The sequence below is a fragment of the Corapipo altera genome, unplaced genomic scaffold (genome assembly GCF_003945725.1).
Source record: "Corapipo altera isolate COAL_440 unplaced genomic scaffold, ASM394572v1 113, whole genome shotgun sequence".
NCBI lineage: Eukaryota > Metazoa > Chordata > Aves > Passeriformes > Pipridae > Corapipo > Corapipo altera.
The window spans coordinates 10,637,808-10,655,717 of record NW_020884895.1 but is presented as its reverse complement, the minus strand read 5'-3'; the positions used below and the strand labels follow the sequence as shown (position 1 = coordinate 10,655,717).

Here is a 17,910-nt window from a genome sequence, read left to right as displayed (position 1 = left end):
AATTAAATTTGATTTTGGAATAAATATTCCCACCGCCTTGCAAACCCGCTGCCCAGTGGCTGGAGGTTGTATTTCTCTTTTTAAGGTGACTCTAAACGAAAACCTCAAATATAAAGACCATTTTTTGAATACAGGCAGCTCTGTGGCTGTCTCTGAAACGGGATCTTTGAGGTCAATAAACCAGCAGGTAGAGACAGAGCTTAGAAAGCTTTTGGCTTTGTGACAGGACACCTGAGATTTGAGGGAACCAGAGACTGAGGGTGCATGAAATAATTGAGCAGTTTAAAGGAAAGGCAGGAGACAGGAATTGCCATGGGATGTGTTGGAGCAGCTCAGGAAAAGCAGTTGGTTGGATCCTGGTGTTGGAAAGCTGGAGGCAGCTGGTGCCAGTCAAGGGACAGCTTTTGGTGGCTTCTGAATTCCCTAAAAAACTCCAGAAATCGTTGCTAGAGGTGCTTTCAAGTAGATGGAGCCCATGTGCAAGAAACAGGAGTTTGTTACTTTAATTCTCTTTTCTGGAGCAATTCCCAAGGCAGGCTCTCCGATCCAACAGAGGTTTTCAGGGCTAAAAACTCAGATTTTCGACTTAAAGGCACAATTTGAGTCTTTGCTGTGATGTCCCAGGCTCAGAGTGAAGCTGGGGGAGCTGTTCCCAGAAGGTTTGTTTTTGTGGCCCAGTGCTTTGGCAGCTGTGACAGAGTTTAATAAAACATTACTGAGAGCTCTGGTTTATTTTTAGCCTCCCTGTGCTCAGAGCTGGAGAGCAGGGTGATAAACTGGGTTGCAATACTGGGTTATGCACTAAGGTTTCGTGTATTAAGTGGATTCTGTTCCTTTAATGAGAAGAATAAACGTGGATATCAAGTTTATCTGCGCTCGGCTTCCACAAGAGGTCCCTCGTACCCTGCACAGGGACACTCCCGGCTGCTCCAGGGGTTCTCCATCCCTAACCTGACTTGGAAAATGACACATTTCCAATGCTTTGGGGTGTTGTGGGGTGAAATAAGTACATCTGGGAGTTCTGCATTTGTGGGAAAACAAAATTTGGATACTGGGATTGTGATTTAATCTGTGTTAATGGGATGCTCGCTCGTCTCACTTCTGCATCTAAGGTAGAGGGAGATGTTTTATCACACTTTCCTAATAAAAACCTTTGGAAAAGCAGGACTTATTTCTGAAGGCAAAGGAACCCCTGATTATTTCGTGTGTCCTTGATTATCACAATCCCTGAAGGACCCAGGGAAGGAGGGTCCCCAGCTCTGGGATGGGCAAACAATGATCTTTGGTCATTTGGAGGTGAAAGAGAAGATCTTTAAGCTCATTTTTACTGATTCTACAAAATTCCCGGTGCATTTCTAAGGGAAGATGTGGAATTACTAGGATTAGGAAAATTCAGAGTTTCAAGAGCATTTTTCCTCTCTTGCCCTCAAAACTTTTCCATCCTTAAAAATAAGACAAAACCTGCAAACGGAAAGTAGAAAAAGCATTAAAATCCCACAGGAACCTGAAATCCAGAGACAAACCTGAACACTCAGGGTAAAAAATGCCCAGAATTAGAGGTGGGGCCTTTTATCATCACGTGCAGAACTCAAGTGCAGGGTGGGAGCAGCAGTTTTAGAGTAACTTCAGAGATGAGGAGAAGGGGAGGTACCAGAAATAATTCTTGCTCTGCTCAACAGCAGCAGGGATTTTTTTCTGGTCAGCTGCACCACAGCTTTAATTTTTCAGTTTTGAAGTGGCTTTTTAAAAGCCATTTGGTTGCCATGAGGTGGGGATAACTCCATCAGTTCCTCCCTGGTTGAGTGATGGGGGATGTGAACTCCCCCTGATCATCCCTGGCTTTTCAAATTTGGCTTCAAGAAGCTGTGGCTGAGCTCTGCTGGCTGTGATTGCCATGTTTCAGCTCAGAGAGACAACATTGGGTGATTCTAAGGCTCAGAATCTCGATCAAACATTAATTATGATAACTTGGAATCCAATGTTTGAACTTGTTTTGCATCTGTTGCTGCTCTCAAAATGAAATCCTGAGGAGGAACTTGTCAAGCAGGAAAGGAACCACGAGATTAAGGAGGAAAAAAAATGGCAGTGGAAACAATTCCTTATTTTTGCTGTTACTTCCAGGTCTTGGTGTTTTCCAGCAGCTCCCCTGGGTGAAGTTTTGGCTTTGTGTTGTGGCAGAGGAATTCTGGAATGTCAGATGCTGTAGGTAGGAAAGGGAAAAGATTCTTCAGGCTTTTTTTATGTGACTCTTGCCCTTAAAACCAGAGCATCTTGTCTCAATACTATTTAATTATTATGTCCTTTTGTTACTTGGCTCAAAGGTGCCAGCTGACAAATAAGGCCATAATTAATTTGATTTTTGACTGGCTCCACCTTTTTATTCCTTCTTCTGGCTCGAGGGTTGGTCAGAACAGCAGCTGAGGAAAATGTATCATTTAATCCTCATAATGATGGATCACAAGTTACTTGACTGGTTCTAGGTGGTTGGAACCCTAAACTTTTAAAATAAATTTATTTGCAGATAATATAGTTTAAGAAAAACAGGAATATTATCAAGTCTTTTTAGGGATGCAGTGACTGAAATAGGAAGGGGAATGATTACTGTGCTGGAAAATTACTTGGAGAGTAATATATGCATCTCTTGGAAAAAGTTTGCTGGGTTTCAGCAGACTTTGATGCTTAATAAAGTGCTTTTGATTTGATCTGAATATTTGTCACTGAAAATAGGCTGCATTGAGATTCTCAGCCAATCAACAACGTGTGTTTCTGTTAAAACATCCAGGGCTGAGACATCACACAAGGCACAAAATAAAATAGGGCACAGCAAAAAGCAGGAAAAAATCCCCTCTCAGATACACAGAAGGAATAAAACAGAGTGTCTGGCAATCAGAGATTCACAGCCAGAGAAGAAGTGAACCCCAAAGCTCTCGATGCATTATCGAGTTGATGAAATTCAGATTTCCCTGTTTAGTATTTTGAAGGTAAATAGAAGAGGATAATGGTCTGTGAACATCCACACGGAGATTTCATGTTTTCAATAAATTGATTTTCTTGGGAAATGTCAGGCTGAGCTCTGAGAGCTGCACTGCTCCTACATGGATTTGAGTTTCCTGATTTCATCCTTAATTCCTGCAAACACAGATCAGTAACATCCCACCTAAAACAAGAACAGATCCCTTTTTTTTTTTTTTTTTTTCCCACTTGGCTTTCTCTGGCCAGTCCTAGAAAGACTCTCAAAAGAAAGTCCATTTTAGGACATTTACATGTGCTCAGTGAGAGCACTGTGAGTTCCAGAGGCTCCTGCCTGAGTTCTTCCCACCCTCTTAATCCAAGAACTTTCCAGGTAGATCAGATTATCAAGTAATGGATCGAGCTTTCCATTTGCAAACAGATAAATCATCCTTGACATGGGAGAAAGGAGTGATGGCTCTATCTCCAAATGTTCACAGTGTTCCCCTGGGCCTCCTTCCCAGCAGAAAACTGATGGAACACCGGAATGACAGGGAAAGGATGGGCCCTGAGCCACGAGAAACATCTTGTTCAGATGCTGCTTTGTAGCAAAGAAAGGATTTTCCAGCTCTGTGTGTGTGGAGCAAAGGAAGTTTCCCAACTGTTGGAAATGATCTGTTGTCATCTCCCAATCAAATTGTTTTACTGGGGGTCTCGGTGCTGTCTTCTTTTGTTTTCCTTTTGCCTGTTTCTTTTTCGTATTTAAAAAAATAGAAGGCATATAATAGATTTGAAAATAATGTCCTTCCTTGTAAATATTTAATTTCCTGTTATTGTGTAGGAGGGTGTCAAGCCTGGCACTGGGGAAACTGGAACGTGACTGAGTTTCTGCTGGTTTTCCTCCAAACTCGTAGAATCATGGAATGGTTTGGGTTGGAAAGGACATTGATGCTCATCTTGTTCCACCTGCTGCCATGGGCAGGGACACCTTCCACTAGCCCAGGTTGCTCCAAGCCCCATCCAAGCTGGCCTTGGACACTTCCAGGGATCCAGGGGCAGCCACAGCTTCCCCAGGCAACCTGTGCCAGGGCCTCCCCACCCTCACAGCAAAGAATTCCTTCCCAATATCTCCTCTAAACCTACTCAGTATCAGTTTGAAGCCATTCCCCCTGGTCCTATCTCTCCAGTTTCTGCTCCAGGGTCCCTCTCCAGCCCCTTCAGGCAGTGGAAGGTTCCTGTGAGGTCTCCACACAACCTTCTCCTCTCCAGGCTGGGCAGCCCCAGCTCTCCCATTCTGTCTCCATAGGGAAGGTGCTCCAGCCCCTTTCTCGTCTTTGTGGCCTCCTCTGGACTTGCTCCAACAGTTCCCAGTCCTTCTTACGCTGGGGACACCAGGATTGTGCCCAGCATTCCAGGAGGGTTCTCAGGAGAGCATTCCATGTCCAGCGGGACGTGTTCCCCCAGCATCCCACTCCCACCCTGCCGTAGTTTCCAGGCGAGGAGCCGGAGCCCCCCGGGGGCTGTTCTTATTTTGGAGGATTTTGGGGGTCGCGTCCGTCCCCGCGGACCTTCAGCACCGCGGACAGGGCGGGTCCGGGGCCGCTCAGCACCGCGGACAGCGCAGAGGGACCCGCGGTCCCGGGCTGGGCACTGCTGCTCCTCGATCCCCGAATCCCGGGATGCGCTGAGCTGGGAGGGACCCACAAGGATCACCCAGTCCAACCCCCAGCCCTGCACAGGCCCAGCCCCAGAATCCCCCCCTATGCCCCAGAGGATCAGCCAAACCCTCCTGGAGCTCTGGCAGCCTTGGGGCTGTGCCCACTGCCCTGGGGAGCCTGGGCAGTGCACAACCACCCTCTGGGGGAAGAACCTTTCCCTGAGATCCAACCTGAGCCTGCCCTGACACAGCTCCAGCCATTCCCTGGCTGCTGTCCCTGGTCCCCCCAGAGCAGAGCTCAGTCCCTGCCCCTCCTCTGCCCTTCCCAAGGAAGTTGGAACTGCAGTGAGGTCTCCCCTCTTAGTGGGGTTGTCCCTCCAACCATGTCACTCCTGTCCTGCCATCCTGCCAGAGCACCCAGTTGTTTTTCCTCTTTATTGTCATCCTGCTGTTCATGAGGATGGGAATAACCGATTCTGAAAAATCAGCATTTTTTTACTTGAGCAGAGTGCTTAAATAGGCTACTTCCTATCCAGAAATGGTCTCTATGTGTACATACACCACTTTTTTAGGGGTACAGGTAACTGAAACCTGCTTTTCCAAACGTGAATGCTTGTTTTTCCACCCTTTGGTTCTAAAAGTAGAACTAAATCTCTCAGCAGCCTCTGTGAGTCCCTGAGTCTCACACCTGCAGGTGAATCCCGTGTTTACTCCATACCTGTGACATTCCCAGGTGTGTTCTGTACCTTCAGGAGTGATGAGGAGTTGAGGGAGAGGGAATATCAATTTATTAAGGGCAGTGCAGTCCTAACAAGCAGCGGGGTGTTGGTGTGGGGAACATTCCCTCTTTCCTATAAAATTGGATTCATGAATCCATGAACAGCAAAGGAGAGACGAGTCGTCTGATAAATATTTACAATGTGATTTCTGTCTCGTGGAAAAATGCAAATCTTTGCCCTCGCTCTTGAACAACGGAGATGGAAACATAATTAAAGATGAGCAAGACAAATCCAACAGTGAGATGAAAAGGGCTTAATTAGAAATCAAATATTTGATGGTTTGGGGAGACACATTAACGCTGATGTGGGCTGGAAGATAACACTTGAAACGGAGTGAACATGGAAACAAATGTTATTTTCAATGCCTTTCATTTGCTTCAGATAATTTCAGCTCTGAATGTGAGCAGAGAGTACACAAAGCTTCTGGCCTGACGTGATATTTGTCTTTGGAATGGGGATTTTATGTAGAAATAGTTGTTGGGTTTGTGTGTATTCGTGTACACACAGAATTATCTGCAGTGACTCTGCACATTGAACTCTCTTACAAATGGGTCCCATGGGGTTTTTATCTGCTGGGACACAAAAGGACCCTCTCAGTTCCTTCCTGTGGTAGGAGCAGAACACCGAGAATTTCTTCTTTGTGTTGTGTGCCTTGAACTTGGCCTGTTTGATCTGTCACTTTGATACACTGTGGTTTGGGAGCAGCAAAATCAACCCAGAAATTATCTTGGCTGGGGACAAAATGTCTGCTAAGACATTTCTGACTGATGTTTCTGCAGGAATGTGCTGCTTGGGACACTTGAAAAGTTTTGTTGGGTTCCTGGGATGGTTTTGGCTCTGGTGTGATGGTTCCCAATGGGATGAACCTCTTTGATTCACCTGTTCTCTCATGGCACGAGAGATCTTAAAAATAGGAAGTTTATTTTAGACCTCCACATGTCCCACTTCAGGAAATTAGGCTGAATGTTCCTAAATGCTTTCTGAGATAATTTTATCTACAACATCTCATTTATTCCTGTGGCACAGAAATTCCACACCCTGCCCTTCACAGAGCCAGGCCCCGAATATGAAAATCATAATAATGAATATTTCTGTAGTATATTAGACATTTCCCTGCTGTGTCTAATAATGCATTCCCCACATCATGTGCCTCAGTCGTGTTGCTTCATTATTTTAAAATTTAGAAGCTTTTGTCTTTCAAACTCAACCCTCTGTTTGCAGTTCCTCATTATGGAGCTGCTTTAATTGCATTACCCCTCTCATTTTGGGATTGAATATGGCCATTGAGGCAGAAAAATGCTGCTGGAATCACATAAATGGCCAAGCTTTGGTCTTTCCAAGGTATTTAAAATTCTATTGCTGTTCCCATAAGCCTCAGCCAGTGGATTATTTTTCGTGGACAGACAGTACATCCTTCTCTGGGGGCTTTTATGGCCAGACTGTATAAAATGATAACACAATGAATGGGGCACCTGCCATCCTCTATCAGCTGCTTAAATCAGCTGCTTCAGACAGAAATTCAATACAGGAGAATATGTTTCAAATGGATTTTTCAGGTACAAGGCATAACAAGGAATTTCAAGACTATTCTTGATACATTGGCACCAAAATAGCTTTAAAGACGTTTATGGGGCTCCAATAAAGGTGTCATTAAGATGCTTTCAAACCATCCTCAAAATAATAAAATTGCTTTAGTTCTCTGAGGCACTAAGGAGAATATCATATTATTGTTAGATTTGATTATATTAGTGTCCAGAAGTCTTAGATATTGGATAAAATATAGTGGTTCTGTGAGGAACAAAGGGAGAGTCTTGTTCCTTCCTTCAGGGCGGGAAAAGCAGGGAAGGTTTTTGCTCCCAGGAATAAAACCCTCCCCTGTAATTTTATTTTTATGCAAATGAGGTGTGATGAGGAAAAATAACTAGATTAGCATGGCATATTTTCCATGTTAAATTTGTGGTATTTATGAACACTGCAGTGGAAAAACCTGCTGAGCACATCCCGGGTTGATATTGTCCCTCCCTTGTGTTTAATTTTACAGAATTGCAGTGAGAACCTAAATATTAAAACTTGAAGCCAAATTTCAGAAACTTCCTACCTCAAAGGACACGGAAATGGATGTGGAGGTGCTGTGGAGAATTCAGTGGGTTCAGTCCAGAGCTGTGTTAATTGGGATGTAAAGCAGCTAAAAGAGGGAAATGTGGAGTCACCATCCCTGGAAATGTTCAAAAACCACGTGGATATGGCACTTGAGGATGTGGTTCAGTGGTGACACAGCAGGGCTTGGTTGATGGTTGGGCTTGATGATCTCAGGGGTCTTTTCCAACCTTAATTCTGGGATGGTGTGAAATGATTGCCATGGTTTCCTTCCCAAAGGTTGGCAAAGTGCTGCCAACAACCCAACTGGGAATCCTGGTGTGGCTTCTCACCCCCTTGGTGCCCATTTTGATGTTTCTCTCCCTCATCATCAGATACATTCTAGATTTTCTTCCCAAATGATTTTTAAATGAACTTCCTGGGGTGGAGTTCCATTGGTTTAGTTGGTGGCTCTGGGCCTTTCCCATTTCTGGAAAAAAACCCCAAACACTCTTGATTGAGCCCTAAATCCTCTCCTGGACAGCACAGCAGGATCCAGTGAGGCTCAGGGGAGCTCAGAATTCACATGTACAAATCCCAGATCCCAGTCTGGGTTTTCCATTTCCCTATTTCCATTCCAGGTGTTTAATCCTGATACACTCCTTTAGATGGGCAGGAACTCCCTCATTCCCTTCTGATGCAACAGATCCTCTGCTGATCCTGAACCCAAAATGAAAGGGAATTAGACAAAGTGGTGCTTTGTGCAGGGATTGTGACCTTTGTGGGATGACTCTTGCTCCCTCCTGGAGAAGGATTTGGGAGGTCACTGATCCCCTGCAAATCTGACTCTGACTCATCACATCATTTGATATCCCCAAACTCAACTCGATGCTGTAAAAATATCCCAGAGTTTCTCAACTCACTTTCCAGGAGGAGGTTCAATGAGCCAGAAAATTGAGAATATTCGTGGTTTTTTCAATGAGGGGATATTTTAATTTCTAATGTTCAGACTTAATTTCCCTCAGAGCCTTTGGCAGGAGCAGGGGCTCTTCTCCTGAGCACTGTGTGTGGTGTCCATGTCCTTTCAGCTGCCCTTGTCTCAGGGAGGAGATTTTTTTTCTGTGCCTCTATTTTAAGCCCAACTCTTCAACAAAAAAAGCATTATTTCATGTGTTAGAGGACATGAGATAATGCATAATGATGCCAAAGAAATTTGAGGCTGTTACTGAATCTTCTCACTATGGAAAAGGAATGTCAGTGCCTCTGGCTTTCAAAGGATGTGTTTTCCAGCATCACTGCAGGGCATTATTTGGGGCTTCTACAGCATCACTGTCCCTTGTTTGGAGCCTCTGCCACACAGTGGAACCCTTGTGTGCTGGGATGGTCCATGCCAAGGATGGAAAAGGTCCTGAGAATTTGAGGAATCTCTTCCTGGACACTATTTCTCACTAAATAATGGTTTGTTACATCAAAATGAGCATGAAGACACATTAAAAGAGAGGTGGGGCTGGAGAAAGCTCCTGTTCAAAGCAAATCACCTCAGGGCAGCTTTAATTCAATGCTGAATCTTGGTTTATTCCCAAACTGTGGCTCTTCAAACAGAGATTTTTTTTTCTAATAATTATTATGTGCAAGTCTAAACTCTAGACACAATTGAATTAAAAGTAGTGTTAATTATAACCTGATGTTGTTCTTCTCTTTTCCACTGGAGGAGAAGTTTGATGTGGCTCTTTTACCTGGGTGAGGTGTGTTTAATGTGTCCTCCAGTCACTGAGCAGCAAAATCAGTGGGGACAAGCTGTGGGGTTTTTTCTGGATTGATTAATGTCAAAAAAATGTGATGTCTAAAATTGAACCCTTCAGGAATTGGATCTTCTGCTCCTCCTCTGTGTTGTCTCAGAATCCCAGACTGGTTTGGGTTGGGAGGGACTTAAAGCCCATCCAGGCCCCCCCAGGGACACCTTCCACTATCCCAGGTTGCTCCAAGTCCCATCCAACACTTCCAGGGATGGGCAGGATGTCACAGAGTATTTTTATTGATTTGTTTAAATCACACCTTGTGCCTGAGATAAGTTTCATTCCTGTGGAACTTCATTTAAATCAAAGAAGTGCCTGAGTTTTTGAAAATGAACCTTGATGAAAATGACTGGAAAATGCAGCTATATATTAATATAAGTATTTATATCTGGGAAGTAAAACACAAACACACTTTTTTTGGCATTTTTTCCTCTTTATCTTTGATATTTGACACTAATCATGGAAAAGAACAGATAAATGTGCATGTTATTTATAAAGATCTGCTTAGGCATTTAAGGGAAAGACAGAGTGGGGAATGTTCTTCTGAAACTGTTTTGAAATGGTTGGAAAAGAGGGAATGAAGTTGCTTTGCAGAATCAGGGATCCTTGGATTATCCCTTTGTGCAGGAGTCACCTATATGGAAATAACCCAAAGAATTTAGGTTTCATAATTTTTCTTTATTGCAGAAATATTTTATGCAAATATTCCCGGGCAGAAAGATGTTGCCAGATGGAAATGCAATGTTCTGGAATTTTTCCTGGCACTTTTGACAGAATATATAACACTGGATGGCTTTATGCTAATGCTTTGCCCTGGAATTCATATTTTAGAGCTGCTTTGAAATGCAAATTTAAAAAGGTTTTAAAAGTTAAAGGTTTGGCCTCCAAGGAATTACAGGAGTTTGGAAAGGGGCATTTGGATGTGTTGTGTCCAGGCTGGTGTGTAAGAGGATCATTGTCAGGCTAAAATGTGGGCTGGAAATAAAATTCCACCTGTCCTGAAGGACTTTGTGCTTTGCTGGGCAGGAGCCACTGAACTGAGCTTTCCAAAGAGTTTTTCCATGAGTCTGGTGAAGTGTTAAAGGCTCCAGGGGATGCTGTAAATACCACAGAATTAATGTCTGATCCTAAATCCGCCTCCATGGGTCTGCCCAGGGAAGTTGTGGATGCTCCTGGAAGTGTCCAAGGCCAGGTTGGAGCAACCTGGGCCAGTGGAAGGTGTCCCTACCCATGGCAGGGGGTGGAACTGGATGATCTTGAAGGTCTTTTCCCACCAAAACCACTCCATGATTCCATGACTCTGGGATTCAGTGATTCTCCTCACCACAACCCAACAGATGGGATTGGGATCAGATGGGATTGGGACCTCAGACACTGATTAACTTCTCGTCTCACATCTCAAAAATCAAGATATCAGAGGATCTGATTTCCTGCCAGTCATGTCTCCAGTGAGTTCCTGCTGAGATAAAGTGTTTTTTGGTAGTTACAGAAAAAAAATTACTTCAGGGAAGCCAAAAGGCAGCACCACTTTATGCCCTCCCCAGCTTGCAAAATCCTAATTGTTTACTGCTAATAATGGGGTCAGATCTGCTTTAGGATTATTTACATCAAAATAATAATAATAACCTCTGGAACTGGCAGGATGTGCAGTGAGTTTTCATGGAATCTGAGGATCCTTGATCCTGCCCAGGTCTGTCAGAGCAAAGGGATCCGTGGCCTCTCCAGCAGCCAAAGGATCTTGGCCCTTTGTTGCAGCACCACCAGTAGTTCTGGCACTGAAAAAAAAAGCTTAAATCCCCATTGTTTAGAGAAAACCCAAGTTATTACAACCCAAAAAGTGGAAATCCTGCAGGTAACACCCAGCAGGGCAGGGAAAGTCTGAAGGTGACCCAAGATTTGGGGGTTTTGGGACTGGCACTCGGCCCCTGCTATAAACCAAAATCCATTATCTGCTCATACGGTGCAAAATCAGGGTTGTATCCACAGTTTGATTTATAAAACATGTATTTCACTGCTGTGAAAGGGGTATTTTACATGCTGGAAATATTAATGGTCATTGTGTGCGTGGTTTGGTGTTTAGGTCGTGAAAATCATTTTGCTGGAGCTGAAGTTGTGAATTCTTAGGGTTAGACTCAGAATTTTTACAAATTCAACGTAGAAACACGAGATATGAAAAAATATGGGCTGTGTCTGGGGGATTTTTTTCCTCAGGAGGCTTAGAAGGGGAAAAAGCTGAAGTTGAATTTAAGTTGTTTCATTGAAAAGGGGTTTTTTTATGGAAGACATTCAGCAAATCCTCTGCCCATCTGCAGGTGAAGAAAGGAAAGGTTGTTTTCCACACTCCCAGCCTCCTGACAAAGTCAGATTTCCCAGGAATTCTTCCTCAGCTCAGATATTAAGGCAAGAAAACACTCACTTGGTGCTTCCGTGGGGTCATTGCAGCTCCTTCCTCACAGCAACCCTGTCATTTTTACACCTCTGAGCTACCTCAGCTGATCAGGAATGACTCACTGTATCCAATACATCGCAGGGAAATCAGGGATCACCAGCTGGCAGAAAGATTCCCTTCAAATTGCTCTCCCTTTTTAATTGGGATGTGCTTTAATTAAACCCAGACGTGCCGGGCGTCAATTAGTTCAGTGGAAACAATTTCCAGTTTTGGAGGGACATATGCACAGGGAAAGATTCCTGGTTTTTCTCTGGGATAACGTGCCAGCTCAGGACAAGCTGTGGAAATAACATTTTATGCTTCATTAGCATAATAATGTGTGATCTAATCAGTGAGCAGAACCCAAACTGACCGGGACATCGGGGATGTGATTGGGAAGAAATTGGGCTTTTCTGTTTTGAAAGCTTGATCTTGAGGCCAAAAGAGCTGGGAATGGATTTCCAGGACTCAAACTGGCTTTTGGACACCAATTAGGCACGAAATTATTACAATTGTTTGACGTTCCCAGCGACCAACTGTGGGGTTTTTAACACGTTTCATTAATCACCCACACGCGCTGTGGCTGCTGCTGCCCACACAAATAAATAATTCCTGCTCTGGAAATGAGGCAGGGAGAGAAATGTGTGTTGGGAAGGGAGGGAAATGTGTGTTGGGAAGTGCCTGATTTGCAGAGAATTTATTCTTTAGGTCAGAAGCTTTGCAATAAACTGGCTGGCACGGGCTGGTCCCCACCAGCTGTAGGGGAAGAACTGAAGTGTGGGCATCTGGTTTTACTTACAGTAAAAATACAGCCTCTCATTTATGGTGAATTTGTCTTCAACAAGCCCTGAAAGTCTGATCTCATCCAAATTTTTTTATGCTAATTAATATATGTGCTAATATGTAATAATGTTTTGTGACTGACACTCCAAGAGGGTCCAGGACACCCCAAGATTTATGGAATGTTGTCCTCTGAGCTTTGATAAAGGAGCCAGACTCGAGCAGGATGTGTAGAATTCCAAACATCCCATCATTCATCCTTGTCTCCTTTGGCCAGTTGGTCATTTCCCAAGTTTTCTGTGGTCACTGCAGTGTTAATTCCTGGGGTACAACTCAAAATACTGGTGAGGCTGCTGGGAAAGGGACTTTCCCACGTGCTGTCAGAGCAACACCTGTTTTTAGGGCAGTTACCAGCTCATTTGAACATTTCATTTTGAGAAAGACTAAAATATCCTCAGTTTGTGCAGTAACCACTTCATTTATTGTTGGTGGCACCAGAGTCAAGAAACGAAGTGACCCAAATATCACGGCCTTGAAGGAGATTTTTTAACTGCTGGCAGATGGGATTTATTCACTCAGAAAATGCTGATCTATGGCATTTGGGGAAAAGATGTCAGAAAATATAAGGATCCAATTTGCCCATCCTGGTGCAAACAGACCTGCTGGCGAGAGAGAGAGATGGGAATGAGGGTTGGTAAAGCAAAGCTCTTCTGTGAGATCCTCAGATCTCACACCCCTTCCCTCTTCTCTCTTGTGCCAGTGGGATTCCTTGTTCCCATTCCAGGAAGGAAAAAAACTAATAAAGAAACTTAGAAATGTTCTCTGCTTGAAATTCCTTTCAATTTTAATAACTTTGGACATTCAGCTATTCAAACACTAAGGAGAAAATTATTCAACTTATTGTGTGACTTCTGTTTTGAAGACATTTTCCCAATTTTAATTAAAAAAATATTTTAAAAAGTATAATTTGACCTTGGAATAGAACATTCCACCCAACCTTTCATAGTGGAGATTTTGCAAGACAGGAAGGAGGAGTTAAATTTCTTTGCTTCGATTCACACCCAGTCTAGCACCAGTACCCCCAGTCACACCAGTTTAATCCAAGCTGCTGACCTAAAAAGTGATGGCGCTGACCAAACTGAGGTAAGGGCTACTCTCAGTTATCAGAGAGTCAGTTTGGTGACCAAAATTTAAGTGTTGGAGAAGCAGGAATTAATGGTTGTGTGGACTTCAGGGAGGCTGGAATTTTAGTTGTTTCAAATACACTCACTATATGAAAACTTTTTCTTTAGCTTCTGACCACAAAATATTTCACTCTGTTTTCACTGGGATTGATTATTTCAAAGTTGAAAGGTTTTGTCTTTGGCCCACGAGCACTAAAGTCACAACACAGGAAAAAATCCAAATGTTTTCCTGTGATGTCCCTTCAGAAAACGAAAATGAGTTCTGTAAACTGCTGGGAAAAGTGCAGATCCTGAAAACCTTTCTGAAAGTGAGATTAATGAAAGTAGAGCACGAGCAGAAGAGGTTTGAGTAATTTAAGTAATAAAAATCTCTCCTTATAAGCCAGAGAGCTGCAATCAGGAGCACCCAGCATCCCTCTAAATCCCAACACCTTCCCTGGATCCCACCCAGCCCCGGCACAGGGAACTCTGGGATCTGGATCTCTAAATGAGCATCTCCCTGGCTCTGTAATTTGGTGATTTATCAGAGAAATGTGACCTTTCCCAATGACTAATAGCTCAGCTTCCTCCACTTAAGTACCTAAATTAAATGATGGGAAAGCCTCGCTCGGAGCAGCTCGTTAGGACAAAGGAACCACCATTGGAAATCGTTGCTTATTAAATATTTCCTGTGAGCTTCTAAAAAAAAAAAAAAGCTGGATTTTTAAACCCAGCAGGTTTGGGAGATCAGCAGCCTGGTGTGGAGATGGAGAAGGTGCAGTGAACCTCTCCTGATCACAGCCAAGGAGCCTAGAAAAATGTTTCCACAGCGATACTAAAATCTTAATAACCTGTCAAATAGCTGCTCGGGAGACATTTGGGATGAAAAATAGCTGCAGGGTTTCCAGCTGAACAATGCAGGGTTCATTAGACATCCATCAAAAGCCAAAGTGAAAGTTAATTTACCTCAAGTCCTGCTGCTGAGCAAAGCCAGAGCCCACTTTTTAATTTGAGAGGAGAAAAACTGGTCATTCCAGCCGTGACTTTCTAAGTGCCCACATTTGGAGGATAAATTTGTGAGTGGCCAAGTACTGGAAGGTGCTGTGATACCTAAAATAAGTGTTACCTCAGCACAAATGCCGGGCAAAACAAAATTAAATTAACAAAACCAGAGCCTTGGGGGCTACACACATGAACTGCCCCATCAACCTGACGTGTGATTCCATCCCTCAGGTAAATTTGGGATTAGGACAACCTGATTAGGGAAAATGGAATTGCTGCTGGTGCTCAGGAGAGCCTGGGCATCCACATGGTCCATGCTTTTGGGTGTCCTTTGAACTATCAGACAAATCTGAGCTGCTCTCAAGGAATTTGTCTCCAAAATTAGGAAATCTGTGCCTTTGCCTACTGTTAAGCTCACACAGATGCTCTCTCAAGCTTTGCATTTTCCCCCATCATGGAAGTCTTTGACTCCTGGGCTGTTGCTTTATTTATTTCTGGTCACAGAAACGCTCTTGATTTTATTTAGGTTTGTTTAAACCAGGGATTTTGTTGTTGTTGTTGAGGAACAGATAAATTTTTGATGCAATTTGAAGATGGTTTTAGTGAGAACACGAAACCAGCAGACAGGGCTGGTGGTCTCAGTGTTCTCACTAAGGGAACAGCAGAACTCTCATCACCTTCTGTGAAGGAAACCTTCAGGAGGGTGGTACAGACAAATTAATGACTTCCTTTCTCCTGTAATTAAAAGCTGGCATTGCCAGAGGTATCACTGGCACAGAACAAGTTAGGTGGGATCCTGGCACAGGGAAGTGTCATTACTCTTAAAACAGGAGGCTGCATTTCTCAGGTGCAGAAGTTGTTAATTAGGATGTGGATTCTAATTTGACAAAACAGGGAAAGCTTAAATTAAGGTTTTTTGAAATCGAGATGAAATGAGGGAATGTGAACTCCTGGGAATGTGCAAAGAGAAGGTTATCATGGAGACTGGGTTTTCTTATGAGCAGTTTCTTCCAGAAGGACACAGGGATGGTCAACCTGAGGGACAGAGCTTGGGGGGAGGCCCCAAAACCTTCCTGTGCCTGTGGGGTACCCAAAGGAAAAGGGCAAATTCCCAGAGCAGAGTTTCCTGGAGGGGCTGGTGCATGTGCAGGGAAGGGAACGGAGCTGGGAAGGGGCTGGAGCAGCAGGAGCAGCTGAGGGAGCTGGGGGGGCTCAGCCTGGAGAAAAGGAGGCTCAGGGGGGACCTTCTGGCTCTGCAACTCCCTGACAGGAGGGGGGAGCCGGGGGGGATCGGGCTCTGCTCCCAGGGAACAAGGGACAGGAGGAGAGGGAACGGCCTCCAGCTGTGCCAGGGGAGGGTCAGGTTGGACATCAGGAGGAATTTCCTCATGGAAAGGGAGGTCAGGCACTGGAAGGGGCTGCCCAGGGAGGTTTGGAGTGCCCATCCCTGGAGGTGTCCCAGGAAGGCCTGGCTGTGGTACTCAGTGCTCTGGGCTGAGGGACAAGGTGGTGGCAGCTCAAAGGTTGGATAATTGGGGTTCTTTTCCATCCTCAGCGATTCTGTGATTGCTCCTTTACCTCCGCCTTTTTCTCCCCAGCTTCTGAGCTTCTCTCCTGGGATTGTTGCCCTTTGTTTGCCCCCCTGGCACAGGGGGGTGGATAAACAGGAGATCAAACCTCTCGTTGTGATTCTTGTAGGAAAGCTGCACGTGGAGGGCCTGTGACACTCCTTTATGTGAGTGACACAGCCTGTCCTGGGCTTTTTTTTTGGTGATGAAGATGTTGGGGCAGGTACCTCATTCCCACCTCCCTGACTCAGTCCCAGCTCACACAATGTGAGGGACAGAACAGGTTCTATTCCAGCAGGGAAAGCACAGGGAGCGCTGACTCATCGCTGCTGCTGCAATCCCTGGAGCTCAGCCAGGGGAGACGGAACAGGATTCACTCAGGAATGTTCTGCCTGAAGGTGTTTGACTGTCTAAAAGTCCTGTGATTCTTTGGGTCGATTTTTTAGGAAGAAGAACCAAACACAAGTTCAAACCAACCCCAGTTCATCCCCAGTTCAGTTTTAGGGCTGAGGAGGAAGATCTGATGGTTCTAATTCATTGATATTTTTTTCCCACCCTATCCATGACTTTGATTTGATTGCTCCAACTGAATTCGCAGGGCCTTTGCCACATCATAAATTTGCTTAAATGTAGATTTATTTATTTAACCTTCTTACAGGAAATCCAAGGAAAAGCACCCAGAACTGGAGGCTCAGTTCATCTCAGTGCATTGTTTTGGGGATTGGGGGTTTTGTGTGTTTTTAATTTTAATTTTTCCTCTTCTCTCATGTTCCCTGCTGCTTTATTCTTCCCCTCAGGAGCTTCCCAGGGAATGTTATCTGTGCGTAAGAAAAGCCAGAAAGGAGGTTTAAATCCACAAAGCACATTTTAGTTGTGCCTTTCACACCATCAATCACACTTTTAAGGGCAGAAATTGTTATAGACCAGCCCGAGATAGGCAGGGCAGTATTTTTTTCTGCTATAAAGGCCTCTCAGTTATCCAGTATTTTATGAAAGAGTGATGTCTCACCAGTCAGCATAAGGAATGTGGAGACACACTTTAAGGAGTTTATTTTAACTGTTATGCATTTAAATTGTCCCATTAGAGTGGACATGGGCTCCTGGCTGCCAATAAAGATCAGTCCTGAGAGAGCTATGGAGGCTCTTCCAGGAATTATTTTTGCTATTTCCCAGTTTAATCAGTTCCTTCTTTTAGGAAAACAATGATTTTATACAAATGAAGCAGCTTTCAGGTTAAACCTTTGCGGGCACATATTTATTTCCTGTGATTACTGGGTGATGTTATCATCTATTACTAGAGATTTAGGGAATAAATGAGTTAAGAGCAACCTGCTCAGGCCCTCAAGCCACTATATGGGTCCAAATTCCTTGATTACCTCTCTGCCAACCAGTCACAGGGACAAAAGTGACTGTTGGGAGCATGGAAAAACAGAGGGACACATTATCCTGGAATGGCTTTTTATCCATTGTTGATAACAACAGGAGCTGAAATAGGAATAGGCAGGACATTCAATGCCTGTTAATCCTCAGTTCTGCTTCCACTTCTGATGGACTTAAAAGAATTTAAACACGAGTTAAAATATTAAAAATATTAAAGAATCTTACAATAACGATCCTTAAAAATATTAATGCCTGAAAAGTATCTCTACAAAAGTCTGGATAAAAGAGAGAATCCCTGTGGGACTCTGAGACACAACTGGTGCCAGAGACTG

The 17,910-nt window shown here is 44.0% G+C and overlaps 1 protein-coding gene across 1 annotated transcript in view; it reads left to right on the top strand.

The window, feature by feature from the left end:
* LOC113949284 (IQCJ-SCHIP1 readthrough transcript protein-like) overlaps nt 1-17,910 on the top strand; it is a 60,042-nt gene that overhangs the window by 3,828 nt on the left and 38,304 nt on the right. The window lies entirely within an intron of this gene.